The sequence below is a fragment of the Somniosus microcephalus genome, chromosome 6 (assembly GCF_052327205.1).
Source record: "Somniosus microcephalus isolate GS21.2 chromosome 6, FLI_Smic_1.0, whole genome shotgun sequence".
Classification (NCBI taxonomy): domain Eukaryota; kingdom Metazoa; phylum Chordata; class Chondrichthyes; order Squaliformes; family Somniosidae; genus Somniosus; species Somniosus microcephalus.
This window is the reverse complement of record NC_140992.1, coordinates 186318823-186346603: the sequence shown is the minus strand read 5'-3', so window position 1 is coordinate 186346603 and position 27781 is coordinate 186318823. Positions and strand designations below refer to the sequence as shown.

Below are 27781 nucleotides of genomic sequence, written 5' to 3'. Positions count from 1 at the left end.
GAGATGATGCACTTTGTCTTTGACTGTCACTTTAAGTCTGCATACACCTAAGCTATCTATTTTCTGTCCATTATAGTTCTTCAGTAGTACTGACTTTTTCTGTATTTTGGGCTTTTCTTTCATATTTTTAATGTCACTCATACTGATTAAGTTTGCTTTTGCCCCAGTGTCTAGTTTCAATGTAACTAATGCTCCATTTACCTGCAGTGGCATCATCCATTTGTCCTCTTTTACTGCATTAACTTTATGTTCAGCATTGTCCATTCCTGAGGGCTGCACATTTTCTGTATCCTTTTCTATATTGTCACATGACACCATTCCTACAAAAAATGTCTCACTTAAATCAGTGTCCTCTTTTACTGCATTAACTTTATGTTCTTTCTTTGTTTTTACTTTTGAAAAGCATTGTCTGGCAAAGTGATTCTTTCCATTACACTTTGTGCACATTTTCCCAAACGCTGGGCATTGCCTTGACTGGTGCTAGTAACCATAGCATTTACAATTGAAAGTTCCACCCTCCGATTGCTTTGCATTCCTGTTCTGCCCATGTTTCTTCCCCTTGCAGGACACAGCACTGACAGCTGCACTGTCACTCACTACAGTCACACAATTATTAATTTCACTGAAAGTCTTTGCATGCTGCTGAGCTAGCTCACTGGCATGGCATATTTTCACAGCATCCTCCAATGTTAGTTCGGTTTCTCTCAACAGACGTTCCCTGGCCTTTTTATCATGAATACCAAACACAATCTGGTCACGAATCATGGATGATTTCAGTTCAGAGAAATTACATGTCTGTGCTTTCAGTTTCAGATCGGTCACAAAGCTATCAAAAGTCTCATTTTGCTGCTGTGTCCGTGAACGGAAAACGTACCTCTCATAGGTCTCGTTCTTTTTGGGAGAACAATGTGTATCAAACTTCTTTAGCACATCGTCCATTTTTTCTCTGTCTTCCTCTTGATCAAATACAAATGTATTACATACCTCTATCACCTGCGGGCCTGCAACCGTGAGCAGCAACGCTATTTTCCTTGAGTCTGGCTTCGTACCGAACCCGATGGCGGCAATGTAGAGTTAGAATTATTGTTTGAAAGTCCGCCAATTGCAGTCGACATTCCCTGTGAGTTTCAAACCCTCCGGTGGCTTCAAATTCTCCATGTCGCATTTCGCAATATTCAGCAGATATTACCACTCCTGGTACCATGTTATGTTCATAAATAAATAGACGTTTTTATTATGAACAGCTAGCTTGTGCTAGTCATTTATTCAGCCATGTGGACTTGTATACAGTATCCATCTTGACTAGTGCCTCGTGGGTAGCCCACTACTAAGACATACAGCTACACCTAGTGTACCATTCTAGAATGACATGTTACTGCATATCATTACAATATCCTCATACACACACAGCCTCACACACACTCACACACACATTCTCACACACTCACATTCTCTCACACACACATATTCACACACACTCAAATTTTCACACACATACACATTCTCACATACACAGTCTCACACACACATTCTCACACACACTCACATTCTCACACACACATACATTCTCACACACACACACATTCTCACACACAAACACATTCTCACACACACACACATTCTCACACATACATCCACATCCACACACACAGACACATCTTCACACACACACATTCTCACACACAAACATTCTCACACACACTCACATTCACTCACACACACACACACACATTCTCACACACACTCACATTCTCTCACACACACATCCTCACACACACACACATCCTCACACACACACACACACAAATACACATTCTCACACACACTCACATGCTCACACACACTCACATTCTCACACACACTCACATTCTCACACACACACACACACTAATACACATTCTCACACACACTCACATTCTCACACACACTCACATTCTCACACACACACACACATTCTCACAGACACGGATATTCACGCACACACTCAAGAAGAATGGTAATGGCCTCTGTAAAGTTCTTGTGGAAAGCAGGACCTGGCATTAAGAAGAGATAATAGGAGGCACGATGAGAGAAACCGAGGAATAAAGGACATGTAGAAGACTCAGAGAGAATGTGAATAGCTGAGACAGTGGGGGGTTGGGAAGGTAGAAAGGAAAGCATGTAAAACTGGCCGTCTCCAGCAGCCTGGAGTCTGGGAGAAGAGAAGAGAAGGTCGACATCGAGCATGCAGACCACCTCACAATGTTACTTTGATCACAATCAGCGATACAGGCTTCCCGCAAAGGAAATTCTGCAGACGCTATTTGTGGTCATTCTCTCAACATAAGGGCAATTTCCACAAGCCAGACTCATTTAGCAACATGATTTTAACCACAGGCACTATCTGCTGGGGATTTGCATGCTGTGGGTTCTGGCACGATAACAAAGGCAAGACGAGCTGTCGCCCACACCCTCAGCAAGCAGTGTGTTACTCACAATCCAGCGGAGGGGTTTCTGGCTGTGACTCGCCAGCCAGTCACTCAGCCTCAATCACCTGTGGACACTGACATCATCCCCCTGGCAACAGAGTGGGTATGTGGTCAAACAAAAAGTCCGGATGCCCGATAGGTAGCAGTGCCGCCTCACCGTGCTTGTGCGACTGTTTCATCGCTGTTCTGACTAACATACCCCCAATGTTTACCCAGACAGCTCCTGTCGGTCAGCTCACAGTCGGTCAGCTACAGTCGGTCAGCTCACAGTCGATCAGGCCCCACGGTCGGTCAGCTCACAGTCGGTCAGCTCACAGTCGGTCAGCTCAGTCGGTCAGCTCACAGTCAGTCAGCTACAGTCAGTCAGCTCACAGTCAGTCTGCTCACAGACAGTCAACTCACAGTCGGTCAGGCCCCACAGTCGGTCAAGCCCCACAATCGGTCAGCCCGCAGTCGGTCAGCTCACAGTCGGTCAGCTCACAGTCGGTCAGCTCACAGTCGGTCAGGCCCCACAGTCGGTCAGACCCCACAATTGGTCAGCCTGCAGTCAGTCAGCACACAGTTGGTCAGCTCGCAGTCAGTCAGCTCACAGTTGGTCAGCTCACAGTCGGTCAGCTTACAGTTGGTCAGGGCCCACAGTCGTCAGGCCCCACAGTCGGTCAGCTCACAGTAGGTCAGGCCCCACAGTCGGTCAGTTCACAGTCGGTCAGTTCACATTTGGTTAGTTCACAGTCGGTCAGCTCACAGTTGGTCAGCTCACAGTCGGTCAGCCCACAGTCGGGCAGGCCCCACAGTCGATCAGCTCACAGTCGGTCAGCTCACAGTCGGTCAGCTCACAGTCAATCAACTCACAGTCAGTCAGCTCACAGTCGATCAACTCACAGTCAGTCAGCTCACAGTCGGTCATCTCACAGTCAGTCAGCTCACAGTCAGTCAGACCACAGTTGAGCAGGCCCCACAGTCGATCAGCTCACAGTCGGTCAGGCCCCACAGTCGGTCAGCTCACAGTTGGTCAGCTAACAGTCGGTCAGCTCGCAGTCGGTCAGCCCACAGTCGGGCAGACCCCACAGTCGATCAGCTCACAGTTGGTCAGCTCACAGTCAGTCAGCTCACAGTCAATCAACTCACAGTCAGTCAGCTCACAGTTGATCAACTCGCAGTCAGTCAGCTCACAGTCAGTCAGCTCACAGTCGGTCAGCTCACAGTCAGTCAGCTCACAGTCGGTCAGCCCACAGTTGAGCAGGCCCCACAGTCGATCAGCTCACAGTCGGTCAGCTCACAGTCGGTCAGCTCACAGTCGGTCAGCTCACAGTCAGTCAGCTCACAGTCGGTCAGCTCACAGTCAGTCAGCTCACAATCGGTTAGCCCACAGTTGAGCAGGCCCCACAGTTGATCAGCTCACAGTCGGTCAGCCCACAGTCGGGCAGGCCCTACAGTCAATCAGCTCACAGTCAGTCAGCTCACAGTCGGCCAGCTCATAGTCAGTCAGCTCACAGTCGGCCAGCTCACAGTCGGGCAGGCCCCACAGTCGGTCAGCTCACAGTCATTCAGCTCACAGTCAATCAGCTCACAGTCGATCAGCTCACAGATGGTCATCTCACAGTCGGTCAGCTCACAGTCGGTCAGCTCACAGTCAAGCAGGCCCCACAGTCGATTACCTCATAGTCAGTCAGCTCACAGTCAGTCAGCTCACAGTCGGTCAGCTCACAATCAGTCAGCTCACAGTCGGTCAGCTCACAGTCAGGCAGGCCCCACAGTCGATCAACTCACAGTCAGTCAGCTCACAGTCAGTCTGCTCACAGTCAGTCAACTCACAGTCGGTCAGGCCCCACAGTCGGTCAAGCCCCACAATCGGTCAGCCCGCAGTCGGTCAGCTCACAGTCGGTCAGCTCACAGTCGGTCAGCTCACAGTCGGTCAGGCCCCACAGTCGGTCAGGCCCCACAGTCGGTCAGGCCCCACAATTGGTCAGCCTGCAGTCAGTCAGCACACAGTTGGTCAGCTCGCAGTCAGTCAGCTCACAGTTGGTCAGCTCACAGTTGGTCAGCTTACAGTTGGTCAGGGCCCACAGTCGTCAGGTCCCACAGTCGGTCAGCTCACAGTAGGTCAGGCCCCACAGTCAGTCAGTTCACAGTTGGTCAGCTCACATTTGGTTAGTTCACAGTCGGTCAGCTCACAGTTGGTCAGCTCACAGTCGGTCAGCCCACAGTCGGGCAGGCCCCACAGTCCATCAGCTCACAGTCGGTCAGCTCATAGTCGGTCAGCTCACAGTCAATCAACTCACAGTCATTCAGCTCACAGTCGATCAACTCACAGTCAGTCAGCTCACAGTCGGTCAGCTCACAGTCAGTCAGCTCACAGTCGGTCAGACCACAGTTGAGCAGGCCCCACAGTCGATCAGCTCACAGTCGGTCAGGCCCCACAGTCGGTCAGCTCACAGTTGGTCAGCTAACAGTTGGTCAGCTCGCAGTCGGTCAGCCCACAGTCGGGCAGGCCCCACAGTCGATCAGCTCACAGTTGGTCAGCTCACAGTCGGTCAGCTCACAGTCAATCAACTCACAGTCGGTCAGCTCACAGTCAGTCAGCTCACAGTCGGTCAGCCCACAGTTGAGCAGGCCCCACAATCGATCAGCTCACAGTCGGTCAGCTCACAGTCGGTCAGCTCACAGTCGGTCAGCTCACATTCGATCAACTCACAGTCAGTCAGCTCACAGTCAATCAACTCGCAGTCAGTCAGCTCACAGTCGGTCAGCTCACAGTCAGTCAGCTCACAGTCGGTCAGCTCACAGTCAGTCAGCTCACAGTCGGTTAGCCCACAGTTGAGCAGGCCCCACAGTTGATCAGCTCACAGTCGGTCAGCTCACAGTCGGTCAGCTCACAGTCGGTCAGCCCACAGTCGGGCAGGCCCTACAGTCAATCAGCTCACAGTCGGTCAGCTCACAGTCGGCCAGCTCATAGTCAGTCAGCTCACAGTCGGTCAGCTCACAGTCGGGCAGGCCCCACAGTCGGTCAGCTCACAGTCATTCAGCTCACAGTCGATCAGCTCACAGTCAGTCAGCTCACAGTCAAGCAGGCCCCACAGTCGATTACCTCATAGTCAGTCAGCTCACAGTCAGTCAGCTCACAGTCGGTCAGCTCACAATCAGTCAGCTCACAGTCGGTCAGCTCACAGTTAGGCAGGCCCCACAGTCGATCAACTCACAGTCAGTCAGCTCACAGTCGGTCAGCTCACAGTCAGTCAGCTCACAGTTGGTCAGCTCACAGTCAGTCAGCTCACAGTCAGTCAGCCCACAGTCGGTCAGCTCACAGTCAGTCAGGCCCCACAGTCGATCAGGCCCCACATTCAGTCAGCTCACAGTCAGTCAGGCCTCACAGTCAGTCAGCTCACAGTCAGTCAGGCCCCACAGTGAGTCAGGCCCCACAGTTGGTCAGCTCACAGTCGGTCAGGCCCCACTGTCGGTCAGTTCACAGTCGGTCAGCTCACATTCGGTCAGTTCACAGTCGGTCAGCTCACAGTCGGTCAGGCCCCACAGTCGGTCAGCTCACAGTCAGTCAGCTCACAGTCAGTCAGTTCACAGTCAGTCAGGCCCCCGAGTCAGTCAGGCCCCACAGTCAGTCAGCTCACAGTTGGTCAGGCCCCACAGTTGGTCAGTTCACAGTCGGTCAGCTCACAGTCAGTCAGCTCACAGTCGGTCAGCTCACAGTCAGTCAGCTCACAGTCGGTCAGCTCGCAGTTGGTCAGCCCACAGTCGGGCAGGCCCCACAGTCGATCAGCTCACAGTCGGTCAGCTCACAGTTGGTCAGCTCACAGTCGATCAACTCACAGTCAGTCAGCTCACAGTCGATCAACTCACAGTCAGTCAGCTCACAGTCGGTCAGGCCCCACAGTCAGTCAGCTCACAGTCGGTCAGCTCACAGTCAGTCAGCTCACAGTCCGTCAGCCCACAGTCGAGCAGGCCCCACAGTCGATCAACTCACAGTCGGTCAGCTCACAGTCAGCCAGCTCACAGTCAGTTAGCTCACAGTCAGTCAGCTCACAGTCGGGCAGGCCCCACAGTCGGTCAGCTCACAGTCGTTCAGCTCACAGTCAATCAGCTCACAGTCGATCAGCTCACAGACGGTCATCTCACAGACGGTCAGCTCACAGTCGGTCAGTTCACAGTCGAGCAGGCCCCACAATCAATCAGCTCACAGTCAGTCAGCGCACAGTCGGTCAGCTCACAGTCGGTCAGCTCACAGTTGGTCAGCTCACAGTCGGTCAGCTCACAGTCAGTCAGCTCACAGTCGGTCAGCTCACAGTCAGTCAGCTCACAGTCGGTCAGCCCACAATCGGGCAGGCCCCACAGTCGATCAGCTCACAGTCGGTCAGGCCCCACAGTCGGTCAGCTCACAGTTGGTCAGTTCACAGTCGGTCAGCTCACAGTCGGTCAGCTCACTGTCGGTCAGCCCACAGTCGGGCAGGCCCTACAGTCAATCTGCTCACAGTCGGTCAGCTCACAGTCAGTCAGCTCACAGTCGGTCAGCTCACAGTCGATCAGCTCACTGTCGGTCAGCCCACAGTCGGGCAGGCCCTACAGTCAATCTGCTCACAGTCGGTCAGCTCACAGTCGGGCAGGCCCAACAGTCGGTCAGCTCACAGTCGATCAGCTCACAGATGGTCATCTCACAGTTGGTCAGCTCACAGTCAGTCAGCTCACAGTCGGTCAGCTCACAATCAGTCAGCTCACAGTCGGTCAGGCCCCACAGTCGGTCAGCTCACAGTCCCTATGTCCAAGTCACTCGGGGAACTCTACTGGATATTTTCTCCCCTCGGCACTGATCCCTCTGAGGCCAGAGGCCGTGTTTGGAAACGGACAAAAGTTCGGCCCACCCCGAGGCCTCTCGCAAATTAACTACAGGTGGGATTCCGAGTGGAGGCCTGGGATTCCTGGGTCGTGCCAGAAATCCTGCCACATTCAGAAGCATTAGCCAGGATGTAGCGGGTATGGTAGCAGAAGTTAAAATAACTGTTATGCACTTTACACTGCACAAACAACAACAACAACAGTTATATAACGCCTTTAACATTGTAAAATGTCCCAAGATGCTTTACAGGCGCAATTATCAAACAGAATTTGACATCGAGTCACATAAGGAGTTATTAGGACAGGAAAGAGGTAGGTTTTAAGGAGCATCTTGAAGGAGGAGAGAGAGGCGGAGAGGCGGCGAGGTTTAGGGAGGGAGTTCCAAAGTTCAGGGCCCAGGCAGCTGAAGGCACGGCCACCAATGGTTGAGCGATTATAATCAGGGATGCTCAAAAGGGCAGAATTAGAGGAGCGCTGATATCTCAGGGGGTTGTGGGGCTGTAGGAGATTACAGAGATAGGGAGGGACGAGGACACGGAGGGATTTGAAAGAATGGATGAGAATTTTTAAATCGCGGTGTTGCTGGACCAGGAGTCAATGTAGGTCAGCGAGCACAGGGGTGTTGGGTGAACAGGACTTGGTGCGGGTTCGAACACAGGCAGCATAGTTTTGGAAGAGCCAAAGTTTATGGCGGATTGAAGATGGGAGGCTGGCCAGGGGAGTGTTCGAATAGTCGAGTCTCGAGGTAACAAAAGCATGGATGAGGGTTTCACTAGCAGGTGAGCTGAGGCAAGGACGGATTCGAGCGATATTACGGAGATGGAAATAAGTGGTTTTACTGATAACAACAACAACTTGTATTTATATAGCACCTTTAACGTAGTAAAACGTCCCAAGGCGCTGCACAGGAGTATTTTAAGACAAAAAAATTGACACCGATCCATGTAAGAATAAATTAGGGAAGGTGACCAAAAGCTTGGTCAAAGAGGTAGGTTTTAAGGAGCGTTTTAAAGGAGGAAAGAGAGGTAGCGAGGCAGAGAGGTTTAGGCAGGGAATTCCAGAGCTCAGGGCCTAGGCAGCTGAAGGCACGGCCACCAAAAGTTGAGTAATTATAATCAGGGATGCTCAAGAGGGCAGAATTAGAGTAGCGCAGATATCTCGGGGGGTTGTGGGGCTGAAGGAGATAGGGAGGGGCGAGGCCATGGAGGGATTTGAAAACAAGGATGAGAATTTTTTAATTGAGGCGCTGCTTAATCAGGAGCCAATGTAGGTCAGCGAGCACAGGGGTGATGGGTGAACGGGACTTGGTGCGAGTTAGGACACAGGCAGCCGAGTTTTGGATGACCTCAAGTTTACGTAGGGTAGAATGTGGGAGGCCGGCCAGAAGTGCATTGGAATAGTCAAGTCTAGAGGTAACAAAGGCATGGATGAGGGTTTCAGCAGTGGATGAGCTGAGGCAAGGGCGGAGATGGGCGATGTTACGGAGGTGGAAGTAGGCGGTCTTTGTTATACTGTGCTATGTGGTCGGAAGCTCATTTCAGGGTCAAGTATGAAACCAAGGTTGCGAACTGTGTGGTTCAGCCTCAGACAGATGTTAGGGAGAAGGATGGAGTCAGTGGCTAGGGAACAGAGTTTGTGGCGGGGACCGAAAACAATGGCTTCAGTCTTCCCAATATTTAATTGGAGAAAATTTCTGCTCATCCAGAACTGTATGTTGGACAAGCAGTTTGACAATTTAGACACCATGGAGGGGTCGAGAGAAGTGGTAGTGAGGTAGAGCTGGGTGTCGTCAGCATAGATGTGGAAACTGACACTGTGTTTTCAGATGATGTCACCAAGGGGCAACATGTAGATGATTATGAGGTTGGAAACTTAGCTTGGGGTCAAATAGAATGCCAAGGTTGCGAACAGCCTTGTTCAACCTGAGACAGTGGCCAGGGAGAGGGATGGACTCGGTAGCTAGAGCACGGAGTTTGTGATGGGGACTGAAAGCGATGGTTTTTATCTTCCCAATGTTTAACCTTAAGAAAATGCAGCTCCAAGACTGAATGTCGGACAAAATGTCTGACGACACCGAGGCAGTGGAGAGGTCCAGAGAGGTGTCATAGAGTCATAGGGGCAAAAATTCAGTTGGTAGCGCCACCCGTTAGCGCCTTAAGAGGGCGCTAAGTGGGGCACAAACCAACTAGCGCCCGGGCGCAGCGATATCTGCGCCTCTCGCGAAATTGACCGGACATTTTGCGGTGGCCCTAAACAAAACCGCTCCGATCTCTTGCGCACGCAGATCTTGACGTCATTCGAGAGTGCAACGCCCTTGGGGCGCCCCGGACCGGAAATTCAGTGGCGACCCCCCTCCTTTCCGCCTGGCGCTACCAAGGACAGGTAGACTGGAACGTTTCCCAGTCGCTGTGGGGCTGGGGGGGGGGGGCTATTTAAAGGGGGCCTCTTCCTGGCTTTTGTGTGGTAGCCATTTTTGCACCACATGTTCTGAGAGAGAGAGAGAGAGAGATTTGCAGAGAGACAAAAGAGAGAAAGAGAGACTTCTTCATTGAGTCAACGCTGTCTGAGGCAGTTTTGGCTTCTGACCATAACTTTGCAGGTACTTTGCTTTTTGACCTTCATAACTTTGATTGGCCAGATACTATGAGATCCCCTCTCAATCTTCTAAACTCCAGTGAGTATAAGCCCAATCGACACAATCTCTCCTCGTACGTCATTCCTGCCATCCCAGGTATCAGCCTGGTGAATCTTCGCTGCACTCCCTCCATGGCAAGAACGTCCTTCCTCAGATAAGGTGACCAAAACTGCACACAATACTCAAGATGTGGTCTCACCAAGGCCCTGTACAACTGCAGCAAGACATCCTTGTTCTTGTACTCGAACCCTCTTGCTACGAAGGCCAACATACCATTTGCCTTCTTAACCACCTGCTGCACCTGCATGCTTACCTTCAGCGACTGATGCACAATAACACCCAGGTCTCTTTGCACTTCCCCTTCTCCCAATCTGTTGCCATTCAAATAATAATCTGCCTTCCTGTTTTTGCCACCAAAGTGGATAACCTCACATTTATCCACATTATAGTGCATTTGCCATGTTTCTGCCCAATCACCCAACCTGTCCAAATCGTACTGGAGTTTCACGACATCCTCCTCACAGCACACCCTCCCACCCAGCTTTGTGTAGTCTGCAAATTTGGAGATATTACATCCAATTCCCTCGTCCAGATCATTAATATATATTGTGAACAGCTGGGGTCCTAGGACCGATCCTTGCGGTACCCCACTAGTCACTGCCTGCCACTCGGAAAACGACCCGTTTATTCCAACTCTTTGCTTTCTGTCCGCCAACCAGTTCTCTATCCAAGTCAATAACTTGCCCCCAATCCCATATGCCTTAATTTTGCATGCTAATCTCTTATGTGGGACCTTATCGAAAGCCTTCTGAAAGTCCAAATACACCACATCCACTGGTTCTCCCTTATCTATTTTACCAGTTACATCCTCAAAAAATTCCAGTAGATTAGTCAAGCATGATTTACCTTTTGTAAATCCATGTTGACTTTGTCCGATCCTGTCACTGCTTTCCAAGTGCTCTGCTATTACATCTTTTATAATAGACTCTAGCATTTTCCCCACTACCGATGTCAGGCTTACCGGTCTATAATTCCCTGCTTTTTCTCTACCACCTTTTCTGAATAGTGGGGTAACATTAGCTACCCTCCAATCCATGGGTACTGTTCCAGAGTCTATCGAGTTCTGGAAGATGACCAGCAATGCATCTACTATCTCTAGGGCCACTTCCTTAAGTACCCTGGGATGTAGACCATCAGGCCCTGGGGATTTATCGGCCTTCAGTCCCATCAATTTCCCTAACACCATTTCCCTATAAATACTGATTTCTTTCAGTTCCTCCCTCTCATTAGACCCTATGTTCCCCGGCATCTCTGGGAGGTTATTTGTGTCCTCCTTTGTGAAGACAGAACCAAAGTATGTATTTAGTTGGTCTGCCATTTCCTTGTTTCCCATTATAAATTCCCCTGATTCTGACTGTAAGGGACCTACGCTTGACTTCACCAATCTTTTTCTCTTCACATATCTATAAAAGCTTTTACAGTCAGTTTTTATGTTCCCTAGCTAGCTTACTCTCATATTCTATTTTCCCTTTCTTAATTAATCCCTTTGTCCTCCTTTGTTTACTCCTAAACTGCTCCCAATCCTCAGGATTATTGCTTTTTCTAGCCAATTTATATGTCCTCTCCTTGGATCTTATGCTATCCCTAATTTCCCTTGTTAGCCACGGTTGAGTCACCTTTTTTGTTTTATTTTTATGCCAAACTGGGATGAACAAATTCTGTAGCTCATCCATTCGGTCTTTGAATGTTTGCCATTGCCTATCCACCGTCAACCCTTTGAGTGCCATTCCCCAATCAATCCTACCCAACTCGCTCCTCAGACCATCGTAGTTTCCTTTATTTAAATTGAGGACCCTTGTCTCTGAGTCAACTACTTCATTCTCCATCTTAATGAAGAATTCGATCATATTATGATCGCTCCGACCCAAGGGGCCTCGTACAACAAGATTGCTAATTAATCCTTTCTCGTTACATAATACCCAGTCTAAGATGGCCTGATCTCTGGTTGGTTCCTCGACACATTGGTCCAGGAAACCATCCCGTAAACACTCCAGGAATTCCTCCTCCACAGTATTGTTACTAATTTGATTGGCCCAATCTATATGTAGATTAAAGTCACCCATGATGACTGCTGTGCCCTTATTGCACGCTTCTTTAATTTCCCTTTTAATGCCATCCCCAACCTCCGCCTTACTGTTTGGAGGTCTATATACCACTCCCACTAATATTTTTTTCCCCTTAGTATTTCTCAATTCTACCCATACAGATTCCACATCATCAGAGCTAATATCCTTCATTGCAATTGTATTAATCCCTTCTTTAACCAGTAATGCTACCCCACCTCCCTTTCCTTTTTGCCTATCTTTCCTGAATATCGAATACCCCTGGATGTTGAGTTCCCAGTCTTGGCCATCCTTGAGCCATGTTTCCGTAATCCCAACCAAATCATATTTGTTTACCTCTATTTGCGCAGCCAATTCATCCACCTTATTACAAATGCTCCTCGCATTAAGACACAAAGCCTTCAGGCTTGTTTTTTTAATGCTCTTAGACCTATTAGAATTATTATTTACTGTGGCCACATTTGATTTAAACCATTGATTTCTCTGACTGCCACTTTTGTTTTTCTCCTTCCAATCTTTTGCTTTTATCCCTGTTTTCCTTTCCTCTGTCTCCCTGCTCAGGTTCCCAACCCCCTGCCATTTTAGTTTAAACCCCCCCAAACAGTGCTAGCAAACCTCCCCGCAAGGATATGCACACCAAGGTCCCTCTGATCCTCTGCCCTTCCTAGGGTCCTACCATTCATTGTGTATTCCCTTGCCTTGTTAGTCCTCCCAAAATGCATCACCTCACACTTTTCAGGTTTATATTCCATTTGCCACTGTTCTGCCCATCTAACCAACCCGTCTATATTGTCCTGTAGCCTGAGGCTTCCCTCCTCGCTATTTACCACTCCACCAATTTTCGTGTCATCTGCGAACTTACTGATCATACCTCCTACATTCATATCTAAATCATTAATGTACACTACAAACAGCAAGGGACCCAGCACCGATCCCTGTGGTACACCACTGGACACAGGCTTCCAGTCACAAAAACAACCTTCGACCATCACCCTCTGCCTCTTGCCACTAAGTCAATTTTGGATCCATTGTGCCAAATTGCCCTGGATCCCATGGGCTCTTACCTTCTTGACCAGTCTCCCAGCTGGTGGAGAAGTAATACTGGGTGTCGCCAGCGTACATTTCGCAGTTGACCCCATGTCTTCGGATGATGTCGCCAAGGGGCAGCATGTAGATGAGGAAAAGGAGGCGGCCAAGGATAGATCTTTGAGGGACTCCAGAGTTAACGGTGAGAGTGTGGGAAAAGGACCCTTTGCTGGAGATGGTCTATCTACGGTTAGATAGGTAAGAGTGGAAACAAGCGAGGGCAGTCCCACTGAACACTGGAGAATGGAGAGGAGGCGTTGGAGGAGGATGGTGTGCTTCACCATGTCAAAGGCTGCAGAGAGGTCAGGGAGTATAACAATGGGAAATACACCCTGGTCACAGCCACAGAGGATGTCATTTATTACTTTGATTAGGACCGTTTCAGTGCTGGGTTTGAGAGGTGACAATCTGTTCAAGGACTTTGGAGAGAAAAGGGAGGTTGGAGCTGCGGCGGTAGTTTGCAAGGATTGAGGGGTTGAACGCTTTTTTTGAAGGGGTAATGACAAAGGTTTGGAAAGAGAGGGGGATAGTACCTGAGGAGAAGTAACCATTTACAATGGCAACTAGCATGGGGACCAGAACAGGAAGCTGGGTGGTCAGCAGCTTAGTAGGAATAGGTTCGAGGGAGCACACGGTAAGTCTCATGGACAAGATGAACGTGCAGAGGACATGAGGGAAGACAGGAAAGAATGTAGAGAAAGATGCGGGATCAGGACAAGGCAGGGGAGAATCTGGGGGTGGTTTGGCAAGAGGAAGGGGAAGCAGCAGAGGCAGCTGAATGGATGGTCTCAAACTTGTTGCCAAAGAAGTCTATGAACTCCTCACATTTATTGTTGGAGGTGAGGGTGGAGGGGAGAGGGGTTTAAGAGACAGGTGCTTGTGGGGAATAGAATGGAGTAGTGGGAGTAATAGCACTTGAGGTGGTCCAGCCAGATATAGTGATGGCCGGCTACACCAGATACACTCAAATCTACATCTCTTGGACTTGATTGGGCGCAAATGGGGGCCGTACTGGGGGAATGACCAGGGTGGGAGGGAGGAATGGTTTTACTGGGGACAAGGGCATCAAAGGCGGAGATGAAGGTGTGGTTGAGCAGATCAACAGCTGCAGCAGTATGGTGGCATTTGGAAAGCCAAAGACTAGACTGTTGGGCATTTGAAAGCACCATCATAAGTGACATGGGGGAGAGTTTATTCCAGGGGCGGATGCAGAGGGAAGTGGTTTTGGAAGCGGAAGGGGATGTGAGTGGTGAGGGATACATGGATATGATCAGAGATGGTTTTGCCTGTGATTGATACCATGGGAAAAGAGATCGAGAAAGAGACCGTGAATATGAGTAGGAGAGTTTATGTGGAGGGAAAGGTTTATGGAGGACACAGCAATTCACTTTCTAGTAGCTAGTACCCAGTCGAAAAGGAAAAGGAAGGACAATTGCACACAAGACAGTTGCAACTCATTCATTTTAATAACTGTTTCTGGTGCTGCACTTGACTTGGAAAATAACAAAGTTACCAGGGAGCTGGGAGGAAGGTGGAACCTGCTGTAAAGTTGGAAAGCTCAGGCCCCTTTCTTAGTTTGTACTGAGGCAAAGTCTGCACTGAAATACAGTAACAAGATAATCAAGGATAAAGGTGCTGTCATCACTCAATTGCCTGCCCCTCCTGACACAGGCATACCATAAATCAACACCAGAATGACTAACTGCACTCCAGGCAACAGAAAGAAGACAGCTTCCCTCAGGGGGAAAACCCTCACTCCCCATGTGTGGCCACCTGCTGTCACATCAGCCTTCCACTCACTCTTTGATATCTTCATTATGTAGTGAGACTTATTACCTAGAAGAGGCTATGCTAGATAAGATGGATAGTAGTTCTACATCATTACCTCAACCTTCACTAACTCAACATCACTTTAATGCTAGGTTTCAAGAGGACAGCCCTGGCAGCACCGCATTCCCCCATGTATTCCTCATCACATAGGAACATAGGAATGGGTGTGAAGGAATGAGCCATACCTATTCAGAAAAATACACCATCCTATGAAAGAAAAAGCCTTATTAAAACATGACATACTGGGTTTGGAAGTCTAAAGCCTCAATGATGGAAAAGCTGTAAACAGCATACAAGCTTTTGAGATAAGATCAGTTGTTGACACTGAAACAATAGCCCTATTGAAGCAGAGAGTTAGAGCTTCTAGAAAGTCTGAGCTTTGGAGGGAAAACAATGAAATGCCCAGTTAAAAGTGTCATAATGCAACACTTTGGAAAGAAACACAGAAAGATTAAAGAAACATGTGCCTTTGTAAAAATGATATCAAATAAAAGAAACACCTGACATCAAATGAAACAGGAGACACGATTATATGTTACAACCAACTGAGGTAGCTAAGAAGACAATAAAATACCCGGTTGAAGTGTTTTTAATTTACATGTTGTAAAAAGATACAAACAGAAGACCTTCATAAGAATGGCATCAAATAGAACCACTGCTGTCATATTGTTTTTATGATAAGTTTTGAACACCTAAAGGAGAGACACGAGTCTGAATGCTACAAGCTGAGCTAACTGTAAGAATAGCAGGGGTCAACAGAAAAATGACTACAGATAATTAGCTTACATCAGCAGAAAACTTCAAAGGACATACCATTGAAAAAAGGGTATAAAAATTGGACTTTCAAATAGGAAGACAGAATTTGCTGGAAGGGGCAAAGCGATTCTTGGCTTCAGAGGCTCAGTAAGCCTACAACTGTTTGAGTCTTGGGTAATCAAAGGTATTTGATTTTGGTGGATATCCTGGAATATGGACTAAGAAATGTAAAAATGTAACGACATTAAGATTTGAGAATAAGGATCTCTGAGAATAAGAATTGTAAGCTATTTGTTTTTGGAACTGTTAAAGTTGCGATTGAATCACCAGCTGTAATTACATGTCGGTGCTTTAATAAATCTATATTTTTTTAGAATTGTCTCACATAGTACTTCTGTATCAAACTCGCAAACTCAATCTCTGTACACTCTTTGGTGAGGAGTTGCAGAATTCTGGGGGGGTTTCCGGGCCCTCATAATATCCGGAAGGTTACAGTCTAGTTAAAATGATTAAAAGTGCTATCTGGAGGACGGTAACATCTTCAGGTCGTTCCTTTCCTTTAGGGAGAGATAGTCTAGACCTTTAGACCCAATTAAGTGTCTTTTAGGATTTGGTTATCTCTAACTTTAGTTGAAGGTGAATGTCTGGGGAATACGCCTGATCCAGTGTGGCCCAAAAGGGGCTAGGATTAGTAATTATCCCTTCACGGGAGGAGGCCATTCAGCCCCTCGAACCCACTCCGCCATTCAATTAGATCATGGCTGGTCTGTACCTCAACTCCATTTACTTCCTTTGCTCCCTATCCCTTGATACCCTTACCTAACAAAAATCTATTGATCTCAGTCTTGAAAGCTCCAATTGTCCCCCGGTATCCTCAGCCTTTTGGGGGAGAGTATTCTAGATTTCTACTAACCTTTCTTCAAAAAAGTGCTTCCTGATTTTCCTCCTAAATGGTCTGGCTCTAATTTTAAAATTACATCTCCATGTTCAGGATTTCACCCACCAGAGGAAATAGTTTCTCTCTTTCTACCCTATCGAATCCTTTTAACATTTTAAACACCTCGATCAGATCGCCCCTCAACCTTCAATACTCAAGGGAATACAAGACAAGTTCATGCAAGCTCTCCTCATAATTTAACCCTCTAAGCCCTCGGCCTCTATCTGTAGGTTCACAGAGCGCCGACATGGAGATTCACTTTCTGTGCAGGTGAGGTCATTAAAGTCTCCGTTTCAATTGGGGCCTTTTCATTGGGCAGCTTTGGTGCTCCTGCTGTTGATGCATGGCGATGACATCAGGCTCATTGACTGCACCCACCCGCCCCCCACCCCCGGGTTTTCAGTGGATCCGGAAGCTAAGCCGACGATTCCATCCCAAGCACGCACCCCCCCACCCCTCCCACCCCCAGGGGTTCAGTGGATCTGGAAGCTGAACTGGCGATTCCACCCCAAGCACACACCCCTCTCCCCCCCACCCCCAGACACAGGTGGGTGGAGTGATGGTGGGGAACTGTGCGTTGCCATGGGCAGCATCACTCTAAAATCACCTTCACATTGGCTCTCAGGAGAATGAGAAGAGCGGTCCTGGAAGTGATGGCCCCTCAAATTTCTCCTCCTGTCACAGCAGGGGGGTGAGGGGTACGATCGGACCCTACATAACCTTTGACCTCACCCTATACCTCTGTGCTTTTGGCAGTTTTGCCTTTGGCAGGGTCCTTCATTGTGCTGGTTTCTCCTCACAGTGGGAGAGCTCGAGGGAATGTTCTTATTGTGGAAAGGCAATAGGAAAAGCCACATGGAGCAGGTGCAGTTTGGGATAGGATGGGCAGCCGACTTAACACCCAATAATAGGGTCAGGGTGCTACAGCTGCTTGCTTTTTGTTGTGTATGTACCTTTAAGAGAGAACTGCTTTTATACTGTAGTACCGGCAGTGACCACACCTGTATATAAAGCCGTAACAGGCTTCTGTACTTTCAGTTCCAGCATACCCTCTGTTCAGTAAACACCTGTTATTATCGTTCTCCTGCAGTCCGTGTGTTATTGGTACGCGGACACTACAGTGGCGACGAGCAGGTTCAAACTCACCTGCAGTGCTGCATCACCTCACGGGGATCCATCCCTGAAAAGAAGCTTCTTGGAGGTCGAAGCCAGAGCAACGGGCGTCGACCGTGGGCAACCGCCCAGTGATCCATCGGCATTCAGAGAATCGCAGGGGAGGCTGTGGAGAGCTGGGCTTGTCTCTCCAGTCAAGGTGTTACAGCAAATCGTGCTGGTAGCAGGTAGTGCGCTGACCTTTCCGGACTGCGGCGGGCTAGAGCTCGATCGAGCGGCTCTGCAAGGGGGCCGTGCAGCGTCGTCGGGAAGGAAAAGAGAGAGAGAGGGTGGAGCGCACAGGTGCTCAAGAGCCGGGCAGCGTTAAAGAAAATAAAAAGGGGGAAGGAAAAGAGACGCGCAGTGGACAGCGTTGAAGAAGAATAAAACTAAGAAAATTAATTAACAAAAGCGAGACGCGCAGAAGCCACGGGGCGCCGCCATTACTATTTAAAATGCTAGGCGCAGCATTGGCAGCAGGGGGAAGAAGGAAAAGCGCGGGAGGCGCCATTTTAATCCATTGGGGAAGAAGGAAAAGCGCGGGAGGCGCCATTTTAAACTACCCAAGATGCCGAAGAGTGGCAGCATCACTGCTTTCGACAACGAAATAGAAGACTGGACCACGTATGTGGAAAGAATTGAAGTGTACTGCAAGGCAAATGAGGTGGCCGATGAAAAGAAGGCGTCGGTATTATTGAATTTGATGGGCGCGAGAACGTACGGCCTATTGCGGAATTTAATTACCCCAGCTAAACCAATGGAGAAAAGCTTTGAAGAGATTGTCAATATCTTACAGGAACATCTAAACCCTACACCGCTGCTGATAGCAGAAAGATTCAAGTTCCATAAAAGAAACCAGCACAAAGATGAGAGTAATGCTGACTATCTTACGGAACTACGCAAGTTATTGAAACACTGCCAGTCCGGAGCAGGACTGGCAGATACCTTAAGGGATAAGTTTGTCTGCGGGCTCCAGAGTGAAGGAACCCAGAAACGACTACTTTCGGAAAAGGACCTTACGCTAGAAAAGGCTTTCAGCGTGGCAGTATCGTGCAAAGCAGCAGCACGGGGAGCTGCGGAAATACAACAGAAACCGTAAGAATATAGCACCAATGAAATGGCATATGAAGCAGAAAAGTGCTATCGCTGCGGCAGAACAACCCATGACCAGAAGGATTGCTGGTTTAAGGACAAAGTATGCAGGTAATGTGGAAAAGTGGGACACATAGCACGAGTCTGCAGGTCGGGAAAGAAAACCAACACTAAAAGAACTACAGGTAGACTACCCTTTATCCGGACTTCCGAAAACCGAAACCCTCTAAAAACCGAAGGTTTTTTCGTTCAGCGTAAGTCGTGCGTACGAACGAAAAAACCTTCGGTTTTTAGAGGGTTCTGGTTTCGGAAGTTCGGATAAAGGGTAAGTCGTGTGCGCGACCCCCCGCCGACCCCCCCGCGGACCCCGCCGGCCCCGACAACCGCCGACCCCGCCAGCCCCGACAACCGCCGACCCCCCCCGCGGACCCCGCCGGCCCGACAACCGCCGACCCCGCCGGCCCCGACAACCGCCGACCCCGCCAGCCCCGACAACCGCCGACCCCCCCGCGGACCCCGCCGGCCCCGACAACCGCCGATCCCCCCCCGCCGACCCCCCCGCGGACCCCGCCAGCCCCGACAACCGCCGACCCCCCCGCGGACCCCGCCGGCCCGGACCCCCGCCGACCCCGACTGACTTACGCTGAGCGTCAGCGTAAGTCGTGCGCACGACCCCCCGCCGACCCCCCCGCGGACCCCCGCCGACCCCCCCGCGGACCCCCGCCGACCCACCTTCCGAAATCCGAAATTCTCCTTTATCCGAAACTCGGCTGGTCCCGAGGTTTTCGGATAAAGGATAGTCTACCTGTACTAAGGAAAAGTACAAGAAAGTACAAAAGATGACGGACAGTAGTTCAGAAGATCAGAAGAGTGATAATGACTCCGGGAGCAGGAGACTAAGTTGTCTAAAGTTACACAACGTGATCGCAAAGGAGGATCACCGAACCATCTGGGTCACCCTCATGATAGCAGGGTCCCAAGTAAAGATGGAATTGGACACAGGATCAGCCCTAACAGTCATGAATCGACGAGACTACGAGCGGCTATTCTCACACATACCCTTGAAGGACACGTCCATTGTCTTGAAGACATATACGGGGCAAAAAGTCTACCCCAGAGGAAAAATAAGGGTGCCCGTTAAATACAACGGCAGGGAAACACAGAAACTGTATCTATATATACTACAAGATGGACGACCACCATTATTGGGACGTGAATGGATCCGAAAAATACAATTGGATTGGCATTCCATTCAGGCGCTAACTGTGGCTGACAAAAAGGATGACGACGTCACACCTGGATGACTGTCAAAAATTCTAACTGACGCGAAAGAGGTGTTCCAGCAAGGACTTGGGACACTAAAAGGCGTAACGGCAATGATAAAAATTGAAGATAACGCAAACCCAAAATTTTTTAAGGCCAGACCGGTACCGTATGCGATCCGCCCAGCCATTGAAGCAGAGCTGGAGAGTCTGGAGCGTTCGGGTGTGCTGTCCAAGGTGGACTGGAGTGAGTGGGCCACACCCATCGTTCCTATAATGAAGAAATCATTGAGCAGCACGCCTGGGGAGCCGAAGAAGATTCGCATCTGTGGGGACTTTAAGGTAACTGTGAACCCAGTCCTGCACACAGTACAATATCCACTTCCGCGGATAGAAGATATTTTCGCCTCACTATCTGGAGGGAAACGCTTTACGAAGATTGATCTGGCCCAAGCGTATCTACAAATGGAGGTAGAAGAAGCATCTAGAAAATACCTCACGATAAACACTCACAAAGGTCTTTACCAGTACAACCGACTGGTATTTGGGGTGGCATCAGCTCCGGCTATTTGGCAGAGGGCGATGGAACAAGTCCTGCAAGGGATCCCGGGGACCCAGTGTTATTTGGACGACATCCTGGTTACGGGCGAAAATGACAGTGAACACCTTGCCAACCTGGAGCAGGTGCTCACTAGATTACAAGAATATGGGCTACGAGCCAACCACCCCAAATGCGAGTTTTTCAGGAAACAAATCTCGTATTGTGGCCACGTGATTGATGAAGAGGGGTTACATAAGTCCCCAGACAAGATTGAGGCAGTAGTCAAAGCTCCAGCACCGGAAAATGTGTCGCAATTGAGGTCGTTCCTCGGGTTGCTGAACTACTACCATAAGTTCTTGCCAAATTTGTCTACAATTCTGCACCCACTGAACGCCCTGCTGCAAACTGGAGTAGCATGGAAATGGAGTGATGAGTGTAAGCGTGCCTTTCAGAAATGTCAATGCCTAATCACTTCAAAAGAAGTGTTGGCCCACTACAATCCAACACTACCGATTCAGTTGGCATGTGATGTGTCTCCCTATGGCATTGGAGCGGTGCTGTCGCACAAATGCCTTGACGGTTCAGAGAGGCCAATAGCCTTTGCGTCGCGCTTGTTAACCTCAGCCGAGCGTAACTACGCCCAGATTGACAGGGAGGCCCTCAGCCTGGTGTGGGGGGTGAAGAAGTTCAATCACTATTTGCACGGGCAGAAATTCACCTTACTGACTGTTCACCAGCCTCTTGTGTCCATTTTTAACCCAAGGAAGGGCATTCTGGTGATGACGGCGCAACGGCTGCAAAGATGGTCACTTTTTCTAGGGGCACATCAATACGACATAGAGTACAGGTAGACTATCCTTTATCCGAAAACCTCGGGACCAGCCGAGTTTCGGATAAAGGAGAATTTCGGATTTCGGAAGGTGGGTCGGCGGGGGTCGGCGGGGGGGTCGGCGGGGGTCCGCGGGGGGTCGTGCGCACGACTTACGCTGACGCTCAGCGTAAGTCAGTCGGGGTCGGCGGGGGTCGGGGCCGGCGGGGTCCGTGGGGGGGTCGGCGGTTGTCGGGGCTGGCGGGGTCGGCGGTGGTCGGGGCCGGCGGGGTCGGTGGTTGTCGGGGCTGGCGGGGTCGGCGGTTGTCGGGGTCGGCGGGGTCCGCGGGGGGGTCGGCGGGGGGGATCGGCGGTTGTCGGGGCCGGCGGGGTCCGCGGGGGGGTCGGCGGTTGTCGGGGCTGGCGGGGTCGGCGGTTGTCGGGGCCTGCGGGGTCCGCGGGGGGTTCGGCGGTTGTCGGGGCTGGCGGGGTCGGCGGTTGTCGGGGCTGGGGGGGTCGGCGGGGGGTCGTGCGCACGACTTACCCTTTATCCGAACTTCCGAAACCGGAACCCTCTAAAAATCGAAGGTTTTTTCGTTCGTACGCACGACTTACGCTGAACGAAAAAACCTTCGGTTTTTAGAGGGTTTCGGTTTTCGGAAGTCCGGATAAAGGGTAGTCTACCTGTATAAGGGTACGAAACAGCATGGAAACGCTGATGGGCTATCGCGCCTGCCGCTGCCTACGGTGGAGGAAGCACCTGCAGTGGACCCTGTTGAGATATTCCATGCGACCATAGTCGAATGTCTACCTGTTAGAAACTCAAGTATAGAGAAGGAAACCCGAAATGACCCGACACTCTCTCGGGTCTATGATTTGACGGTGAAGGGATGGCCAGCACATGGCGACTCACTGTTGCCAGCATTCTCGCCAAGGAGAGAACAGCTGTCAGTGTGCCGGGGGACCTTGATGTGTGGATCCCGAGTGGTAACTCCAACCAAGTTGAGAGATAGAGTGCTCAATGAGCTTCATGAGGGTCATCTGGGAGGGGTAAAAATTAAGAGCCTAGCCAGGGCGTTTGTGTGGTGGCCGGGAATCGATAAAGAAATTGAGGAAATGACCAAGAGATGCACAGGATGCCAGAAAGTCCAAAACGCTCCACCACAGGCCCCGCTACACCCATGGGAGTGGCCCTCATCTCCATGGCAACGGGTACACATTGATTTTGCTGGTCCATTTATGGACTCAATGTTTTTAATCGCCGTGGATGCACATTCGAAATGGCTAGAGGTCATCAAAATGTCCTCCACCACCATGGAGAAAACTATTGCAGTCCTACGGACCATCTTCGCCAGGAATGGCTTGCCAGAACAGATTTGCTCCGACAATGGACTGCAGTTTGTGTCCGAGGATTTCCGGAGGTTTTTGAGGAATAATGGGGTAAAGCATTACACATCTGCCCCATATCATCCAGCCACAAATGGATTGGCTGAGAGGTTTGTTCAGACCTTTAAAAAAGCAATAAAGGCGATGTATAACGACAACATACCACTGCAACACAAGATGGATAATTTCTTGTTTGCTTACCGGAATGCGACACATGCAGTCACCAACCAAGCTCCAGCCATGATGTTCTTTAACCGAAGGTTAAGATGTCACCTGGATTTGCTCAAACCAAACATAAGACGAGATGTTGAGGATAAGCAATTCCAGCACATCAATGAGAAGTCAACCAGGAGCTTCAAGATAGGGCAACCAGTCTTGGCCCGCGACTACCGAACAGAAAAATGGCAGCCAGGGACGATATGCACACAGCAGGGACCACTAATGTACACAGTGGACGTTGGAGAGAGCATCGTGAGACGCCACGCTGACCAGATTCTAGAGTCACAGGAACAAGTCAAACCCATACCACAAGCATGCGCACCTGGTGATGAACCCGAAGTACAGATTGCGTCTACCTCAGAATCAGTGGTATTGGAAGCTGACGAACCAACCAATGACAATGAGCCAGAATCGACTCCGCCGCAAGAACAGGATACTCGAGAAAGGCGCTATCCAGACAGGATCAGGAGGCCTCCTCAAAGACTGAATTTATAAATGATTACTTTCAGCTGATGTATATAGTACCGAGAAAATTGTAATTGTAATTAGTTATTATTTAATTGTTAAATGAATGTTATGTACTGTTTATCTAAAAGGGGAGGAATTGTTGTGTATGTACCTTTAAGAGAGAACTGCTTTTATACTGTAGTACCGGCAGTGACCACACCTGTATATAAAGCCGTAGCAGGCTTCTGTACTTTCAGTTCCAGCATACCCTCTGTTCAGTAAACACCTGTTATTACCGTTCTCCTGCAGTCCGTGTGTTATTGGTACGCGGACACTACACTTTTCCCTTTGAAAGGAAAATGAAGTCAATGCCCTTCAACAGGGACAGCACTTTAAAACCAAGAGTGGACCCAGGAGGAAGGGCCACGTCTCTGCCTGTCAGCAGAAACATGTTCCTCTTCACTACAGGAGAGTGTTTAAACAGACAGGCCCGGGGCTGACTGTGAAGTTCCACTGAGAATGATGCCGTGGAGGCTGCTAACAGGACTGCTGGAGGGAAATGCCCTTTACAATCTCTCTGTAGTTGGGAGCCCATGGATAGTGCCGGGGCATGGGAGGCTGCCACTCTTGGACTCATGTCTTCAGGAAAAAGTATCTTTTATTTTTCCAGTTTTCTCCCCTTTCTTTTCCAAAGGCAGTAACTTACGTTGGGCCAGTCTCTCCACATCACTGAAGTCCCTCACCCCTGATACAATTCTAGTAAATCTCCTCTGCACCCTCTCCAAGGCCTTGATCTCCTTCCTAAAGTGTGGTGCCCAGAAATGGACACAATACTCCAGTTACAGATAAAGAAAGAAAGACTTGTATTTATACAGCACCTTTCATGACTTCTGGATGTTCCAAAGCACTTTACAGCCAGTGAAGTACTTTTGAAGTGTGGTCACTGTTGTAATGCAGGAAATACGGCAGTCAATTTGCGCACAGCAAGCTCCCACAAACAGCAATGTCATAATGACCAGATAATCTGTTTTAGCAATTGTAGTAACCTGGGAGGTTATGAGTAACCTGATCCACCAGGTGGTGCTGTGGCAATTGCTCTCCTGAGTTAAGTCTGATCTGTACTGTTGTACTCTTTGTTTATGCTGCCTCATGGCAGAAGCTTTTATGTGCAAGGGTTGATTAAACCATGTTACGGAGTTAACCGGTGTCTGTCTCCATCTATGGCCAGCTCAAGATACCACATATGGCGACGAGAATAAAGGACGGAAGAGTTTTGGAGTATTCGGAAGAGGTGCTCGGGTTGCTTTGCAAACTAGTCGGAAAAGCACGAGGCTAGGCCGCGGGAGTCGAAACGGAGTTTGATTTTTCGGCTGAAGTGACCGGACTCCAAGGATGGCAGGAACGGTAGGCTCCGTGGTACCTTTTGACAGCAAGTCGCAGTCTTGGGAGGAGTATATTGAAATACTGAGCCATTTCTTTATGGCAAACGAGGTGGACAGTGCTGAAAAGAAAAGGGCCATTTTACTGAGTTGTGTGGGAGCGCAAATCTATACACGGATGAGGAATCTGCTGAGCCCGGAGCGGCCAGGAGAAAAATATTTTGACGAGTTGGTGAGTCTACTAAAGAATCATTTCAATCCGAAACCTAGTGAAATAGTACAGAGATGGAAATTCAATTCGAGGATTAGGAGGCCGGAAGAAAGCGTTACCGAGTATGTGGAGGAGCTTCGGAAGCTCGCACAGGACTGTAATTTTGGAAATGCGCTCACAGTCATGTTAAGGGACAGACTAGTATGCGGAGTTAATGACGACAGTATACAGCAAAGGTTGCTGTCAGAAGAAGGATTAACGTTTGAGATGGCACTTAAAAAAGCACAAGCCATGGAGACGGCTAACAAGGACATTAAGGACTTAAACAGTATGAGCAAGGAGAAATGGAGTAAACCAGGGGGAGGAGCTGTTTTCAAGATGGAAGCTGGCGCGAAAAGTCCACCAGTCGGGGCTGGGGGTTGCTACCGATGTGGCGGGACGAGCCATTATGCAAAGGACTGCAGGTTTGCAAAGGCAAAGTGCCACAATTGTGGAAAAATAGGGCACTTAAAGAAAGTCTGTAAAAGGGCAGTGAGTGAGAGAAGCAGTGCTAAAGGGGCAAAGCATGCAAAAGGGGGGAGGGAGAAGTACACAAAGCGGGCAAATTACATACAAGAGGAGGAAGAGTCTAGTGAGTCTAGTGAGGAGGTTTTCACTGTATACAGTATAGACACTTCAAGGCCCAACGTACCCCCTCTCACTCAGTATTTGATAGTGAACGGGGGTCAAGTAAAGTTTGAGATTGACACCGGATGTAGTGTAACCATAATGTCGCAGACTGAGTACGCCAAGCTATGGGGGGAAGCAAAAGTACCAGAGCTAGGTACACGCCCCATTAGTCTCAAAACCTACACAGGACAGAAGGTGGACATTTTGGGGGCGGCCGAAGTACAAGTGGAACACAAAGGAGTCACCAAAGAGCTTACGGTGGTAGTGGTAGCAGGGTCAGGGCCAAACCTGTTAGGGCGAGGGTGGATCAGTGAGTTGAGTGTGTACTGGCAGGCAATGAATAAAATGGAGGACAGTACAGAGGCACTGCAAGAAGTGCTGATGAAGCATGAGTTAGTGTTCAAGGACGAACTGGGCACCTTAAGGGGAGCCACAGCCAAGATTCATGTAGCCAGTGATGCCACGCCTCGTTTCTTTAAACCAAGGTCGGTACCTTTTGCAATGAAAACCAAGGTTGAGGCGGAACTAGATCGCCTGCTAAGGGACAAAGTAATAGAACCAGTGAAATTTTCAGACTGGGCGGCACCAATAGTCCCGGTATTGAAGCCCGACGGTAACGTAAGGGTGTGTGGTGACTATAAGTTAACAGTGAACAGAGTATCATCACTGGAACAGTACCCCATTCCGAGAATGGAGGAAATATTAACATCGCTCGCTGGGGGAGAAAGATTCAGCAAACTGGACATGAGTCATGCGTATCAGCAGATATTGCTAGATGAAGAATCAAAAAAGTTTGTCACAGTGAACACGCACAAGGGGCTGTTCACGTATGCCAGGTTACCATTTGGTGTCAGTTCTAGCCCAGCAATATTCCAACGGACTATGGAAGGCATTCTGCAGGGCATTCCAAAGGTGGCCGTGTACTTAGATGATATTCTGCTAACAGGAAGTGACGATCAGGATCACTTAAAAACACTGGACAAAGTGCTACAGCGGCTGGAAGAGGTGGGGCTACGCCTGAAACGGAGTAAGTGTAGTTTCATGGAGAAGGAAGTTACATTCCTGGGACATCGGGTGGATGCCACAGGCCTCCATCCATTACCAGGGAAAGTGCGGGCAGTGCAGGATGCACCTGCACCCACCTCAGTGACTGAACTGAAAGCCTATCTAGGGCTCCTGAATTATTATAACCGGTTTCTTCCAAACTTATCGATGCTGCTGGCACCCCTGCACAAACTGCTGAGAAAGGAGGAGCCATGGCGTTGGGGGCCAGAGCAAGCGAAAGCGTTTCAGCAGTCAAAGGAGCTACTTCAGTCCAGCAGGGTGTTGGTGCATTACGACAAGAAGAAGGAGCTGATAATGTACTGCGACGCATCACCCTATGGAGTGGGGGCAGTGTTGGCCCACCGCATGCCAGATGGAGCAGAAAGGCCCATCGGGTTTGTTTCACGCACGCTCACAGCTGCGGAAAAGAACTATTCACAGCTTGATAAAGAGGGGTTGGCCATTATATTTGGAGTAAAGAAATTCCATAAGTACATATATGGGAGGAAGTTTGTAATCAGTACTGACCACAAGCCTCTTATTAGCTTACTGAATGAGATGAAAGCGGTGCCTCAAATGGCATCACAGAGAATAATGAGATGGGCAGTAATACTAAGAGCCTATGAATATGTGATCACGTACAGAGCTGGCAAGGAAAACGGGAACGCGGATGCTCTCAGCCGCCTGCCCCTCTCAAAATCTCCTCGCAGTACTTCCCCTGAGGAGCACGTCCTGATGCTGGATCAGGAGATCAGTCCCCTGATGACTTCAGCGCAAATCCAGGGTCCGTGAGTATGTGTTGAAAGGCTGGCCAGATCACCGTGAGGGACCGGAGTTCGCGCCGTACAGACAGAGACAGCACGAGCTCAGTGTCCAAGATGGATGTGTGCTATG

General features: G+C 49.5%; 1 pseudogene; it reads left to right on the top strand.

Moving 5' to 3' along the window:
* The first annotated feature begins 2672 nt into the window (after positions 1-2672).
* LOC147116237 (uncharacterized) lies at positions 2673-4623 on the top strand (annotated as a pseudogene).
* The last annotated feature ends 23158 nt before the right edge of the window (positions 4624-27781 follow it).